General features: G+C 32.0%; 1 long non-coding RNA gene across 1 annotated transcript; it reads right to left on the minus strand.

Annotated features, from left to right (window-relative positions):
- Positions 1–1,386: 1,386 nt before the first annotated feature.
- LOC139857964 (uncharacterized) lies at positions 1,387–3,676 on the minus strand. The gene is made up of 3 exons (XR_011762758.1): positions 3,625–3,676; positions 3,105–3,146; positions 1,387–2,661 (listed from the first exon to the last, which is right to left on the minus strand). It is a non-coding gene; the product is annotated as an uncharacterized lncRNA (long non-coding RNA).
- Positions 3,677–5,792: the final 2,116 nt, after the last annotated feature.

Consider the following 5,792-nt stretch of genomic DNA (forward strand, 5'->3'; position numbering starts at 1 on the left):
ACACCTTTTGATTACGATTTTTCCAAATGACATATCCACAAACCCATTCGATTGCTTTTCAAAGATGAGACCCCAAACTCGAATGGAAAACCGTGTTATTTCCACAAATTAATTCGCCAAAACTTAGGTTGTTGACATTCCCTAAACCTTACCATTTGTAAACTCGATCCCAAATATCCATTGCATATTTACAAAGAATCAAAGCATGATCTAAAGATTCAATCCCATCATTGCAAGTAGGACAACGAATCGAACCCAAATCAATACATCTTTTATCTAATTCAACTCTAACAGGTAATCTTCTACGTTTTGCCCTCCAAACAAATATTTCAAGTTTTTGAGTAACTAGATTATTGCGCATAGTTTCCTCCCCACGTACGCCATTGATCATAATAACGCTATCAATCAAATTACCTAGGCATTTTGTGTTGAAAGTACCTTGATGACTTAAGGTTCAAACCCATTTGTCACATCTCCTGTTACTATACGGGAGTGAAGAAATTTCAGCAACCAGCAGGTCCAACTCATCCTTTAGTCTACCTCTATAAAAAATAAGTCATTTCTCCACCCATAGTGAAACACTCCAAGTGTAGACGAAGTCCTCCATCTCAATGTTCTATGGATAGAGATATTGCTTCTGAATGGACCTCCGAACAAAACTGAATCAATTATCAATTTACCCTAGTGGCCCAATGGTTCATCCCTTTACACTTGGGTATTGGGATGAGGTGGGGGATCTCAAGTTCGAATCCCTCCACTTAAAAATATCCGTGAGATTTATTTCCTAAAAGCCGAATTGTCCCCGGAAAGTTTTATCGACCCGTATTTGGGACCCAGGTCCGATCCGTCTTCCCTTCGGGATGGTTTAAGGTTCGGATCCCTGTAATGCGGTTCGGGTTTTCATCTGAAAGCGCGTGCATGCGTGGTAAATGAGAGTATTCAATGCCAACAACTTACCTTTCAAAAGAAAAAAGTTATCAACTTGATAAATACAAAAAAGCGTCATCAGTGTATACAACATTTTACCTTAATAAGAACTTAATTATTAAAATTACTCATAAACATAATTGTTACTCTCGTTGTAAATGGTAGTGAGTTAAAATAAAATTGTAAGGACCAAAAGTTTAACTATACAAAACCCATGGACATAACTTTAAATATCGAAATTTAAGGAACAGATAAATAAAAACCGTAGGAATGCAAAGAAAAAAAACACATAAAGAATGAAAATTGCTACATGTTGCCCTTTTTGATTATGTAAAAGAGATGTCTATATCTAATAGAAATGTCAAACAAATAATTCTCCTAACAACTTAGACGAATAATGGAGATCACTAGTTAAAAGACCCGTGAAATCACGGGGTTGATGAATAATAATTGGTAAATAATATGTAGCATGCTAAATTTGACAAATGCTTTTTAATCAAAATGTGAAAATGTGAATCTTATATAAATCTACACCATATAACACAATGAGTATTTAGATTTAGATATAGACGCAAAATAAATAATTATATGCAATTTTTTTATCAATGCAATTTAGTGCCAAAAAAACTATTTTTAGAGTATATAATAATAATAATAATAGGACAGTATAGCCTAACTTAAATTGCAACAAATACAGAAATCAGTAAATTTCAAATGTTAAGAAAACTTCAAAAACAATGAAAATAGCACTACAACAAATGCACCTCCATAATCAACAACTTGCTCGATGAACAAATGGCTTGGAATCAAACGGGTCAAATGCTATCATCATAATAGATGCCTCTTGATATTTCTTAAAACCATTTCATTTCTTAAATGGTCCCAACATTTTAGCTAAATGTACATGAACCAGAAAAATTTAACTACCAATTAAATAAATCAAAACAATATCGATAACTAACAATTTTAGTGGTATCAAACTAACCTTCTTCCATTTTTCATGAATCTAATAGCAAGTTATGTCTAAACAAATAACAAAAGAAAGTAATTAGTTATAAGGATTAATTAATTAAAGCAACTGTTCGAACATAATATGAATTCACTGGAAAATATATTAGTAAAACATAAAGATAAAGGCTAGTCATTTACCATCAGCATCTGCCCAATGCCAGAAACAATTTTTAATGTCACTCACCCTTAAAGAATGGCCTCTAGAATTCTAATAATGTATTATATAACAAACTTATATAAAAGTGTTTTCAAAATTTAAAAGTCTGATATGTAATAGGACACTAACACAAAATATACCTAAAAACTCTGATAAGCACAACTAACTCATCAACCAAAAACTCTACAACAACTAATAATCCCACATCAAAACTATCACAAAACATACTACTCAAAATATAATAACTAAGACAAAAATAGATTAGAAGTCAATTAACACAATTTACAACCCATATAGCGATTCACTCAATCAATTTAACTACAATTTACAACCCATATATATTTCACCTTATTGCCCCGTATACTTTATCTTTTACTCACACATTATTTCAAATAATCTATATCTTGATAATCTTATTATTAAAATTTGCAGCAACACAATTACATGTAAAAAATTACCTGTTTTTGGTGTAAATTTTTATCCAACGCACGTCCTGTAAGCTTCCGCTGAATCCTTTAAACATAGCTGCCAAGTGCCAAACCATAGTGTTTTTTCGTTTCTTATGCCTAAATTCAATTCGCATTACACACATATATAAAAAGACAATCATATGGGCACAATAAAAACAATTAGAAGGTGCAGATAGATTTGTAGCTGAGTCATGCAAAATGATCTAGTGTAAATGGGTTAAAATACAAAACGCGCTAAAAGTATCTGGCCATTTGAACACAATTAAATGTAAAAAGGTCTAGTGTATATGTGTCAAAAGCCATTTGATGCTTTTGTTTTAGGCTGCATGTACTTACAGCATCATCATCAAATATCTAACTACCTATTTTAACAAATTATACCAGTATATGAAGTAGGACTATAAGTAACGCAAAAAATGTAACAAAGAGAAAATAGAATCAAACATAATCTTTAGCTATTACCAAAATAAAAAAAAATACAAAATCTCTTGTTCATCTAATTGTAGAAAGTAAATAAGCAAACAATTGAATTTACGCACCTTGTCTTCCAAACTCGAAGTTGAATGCTCTACTTTAATCATCTAAGCCAAAACAAAAACCATACCAAAATAATCCATTAAATCGACCCTCGAATCAAAACATACATGAGATGAATTAAAGATATCCATAAAGTCACTTTGTTTTTGTTTTTAGCCACATTAGTACATATATGCATATAATCTCTTATGAATTCCAAATCATTAGTGTGAAATCGATTTTTTATGAAGTGTATGTCAAGTTATAACATCAACAGAAAACCAACTAACTAAAGAATGCATCAGATACATATATAATAGAAAGTTTGATACATAGGGTGTATGAAATTGCTTGTTTATATCCTAATGGTTATTTCAATTATATCCAACCAATCTCATATTAACACTTCTAGACACTAATCATCTACTTATTTAAAAAGTAATCACAAAGATATGTAGTTATATTTAAAAAAGTTTGTAATTCATCCATTTAATCCTAACAAAACTCAAACTAAACAGTAGAATGGTAAAAAAAAAAAAATACCTTTTACCTGTTTCATTGAATATCTACTACATCCGTCACGTGTACGGCTTCTACACCAAAACATACAAATAATTAGGTATGTTTAAAAAAAATATTATCAATGATTGCATTTAAAGTCTGTTAACAAAAATGCCTACTAATATACGTCGCAAGATAGGGTAATTGAAATCGGAAGAATACCAAAAACTCCATGAACCCAAAAAAAATTAAAACAAAATACTCCCCATAATCAAAAACTGTAGAGTAGAGACCGAAACATAAGAAGATTCAGAGAAAAAAACATAAATGTAAGCATAATACATGAGAAAAATCAGTAAGGAACATGAATAGCTAATTCAGTTTTCATTCAAGCATTTCATCGAATAGCTAATATGCAAGAATCAAATAATCATAACAGATAATTAAAATAAGTAAATTCAATGTTAGAAGTACCTTTCAATACCATTGATTGATGATGTTAATACAAAATCTATAAAAAAAACATTAATAATATCTGTGTCAATCCCATTCATAGCTTACCTTGATGAAACATGATTCAAAGCTCTAGCAAACCCATTCATAGCTCCATAGTTTACTTTGGCATTCTCCTATTCGTAATTAGAAAGAATTGTTAGAACCCCCCCAAAATTCAGAAAGTTTTCGGGCTGGTTAATTTTTTTTTTTTTTTTTTTTTTTTTTTTTTTTTTTACGAAAAAGAGGATTTTATTAAATCAAACAACAAAATACATGGGGCAGGGTATGACCTAAACCCCCAAAACAGAAAACAACAATACCTAAACCTCGTACATCAAACATCAAATCAAAACTAAACATCAGCTAGACTTGATCTGCAATCGACTTCCTTTCAACACCAAATCCCATTTCTTCTCAGCGATCTTAATTGCATTCGAACCCTTAACAACAAAGGTTGTTAATTTCAATTTGATGCCTTCAATTATGACATGCACTAGATCCATTTCTTTTCTCTTCAAATCCTTGAAAAATCTACAATTCCTTTCATTCCAGATGTTATACACCACAGCAGCCACAGTTAGGCGATTGATTATATCCCAAATTTGATTTCTAAATGGGTAACGAGCAAGAGAATCAATGATTTCATTCAGAGTATCTGGAAGACCTTGAAAGAGCAGAAATTTTTTACATTCCTTCCATACATTCTTAGAGAAGGAGCATTCAAAAAATAAATGTTGAACCGAATCTTCACATACACCACATAATCCACATTTGAAGCTTTTAGTAGGAAACCACTTCATAAGTTTATCTTGAGTAGAAAGTCTGTCCAATTTAGCCAACCATAAGATAAATGCATGTTTGGGATTAGCTTGAGGATACCATATCACATGATGCCATGTTACCTTTGGCTTCATAGTTCTTAGATCTTCCCAAGTTTGACTGGTTTTATAAGGTACACACTTACCCTTATTAGTAGACCATAGAACAGAGCCATCATTTGTGATGTGCACATGTTGTTTAATTCTATCTCTCATGCCTAAGAGTTGCTTCCATCCCCAACTATCACATGATTTAAATTCTATTTCCCAAATAGATTTGCCCTTAAGCTTAACAATATTCACCCAATTGTACCAAAGAGAGTCCTTCTTAGCAACAATCTTCCATAACTGTTTTATAAGAAGAATATCATTCCATTCTTGCAATGGTTCAAGGCCAAGACCCCCTTGATCTTTAGGAGTGCATACTATCTTCCAAGCAACCTTAGCCTTAGACTTACCATCCTTACTATGCCCCCATAAGAATGATTTAACCAGTCTGTCTATATCTTTGATGACAGTAATGGGAAGCTTATACACAGATGCCCAGTAAATATGCATTGAGGACAGGACAGATGCTACAAGTTGCAGTTTACCAGCATAAGATAGGTATTTAGCCCTCCAGTTATCAATTCTTTTCTTAATTCTGTCAAGAATTTCCTTACAATCTGCAACTCCAAGCCTCTTAGCCAAAAGAGGAACACCAAGGTATTTAACTGGCAGTTTTCCTACTGAAAAAGGTAGAATCTGGATAATTTCATTTTGAATGCTCCTATTTACACTGCCAAAAAAAATTGTGCTTTTATTGATATTAGGCAACAGTCCAGAGGCATGACTAAAATCATCTAATGCTTCTTTGATAACTTGGACAGATTTAATATCTCCATGGCTAAATACCAA

This window comes from Rutidosis leptorrhynchoides, chromosome 7 (assembly GCF_046630445.1).
Source record: "Rutidosis leptorrhynchoides isolate AG116_Rl617_1_P2 chromosome 7, CSIRO_AGI_Rlap_v1, whole genome shotgun sequence".
NCBI lineage: Eukaryota > Viridiplantae > Streptophyta > Magnoliopsida > Asterales > Asteraceae > Rutidosis > Rutidosis leptorrhynchoides.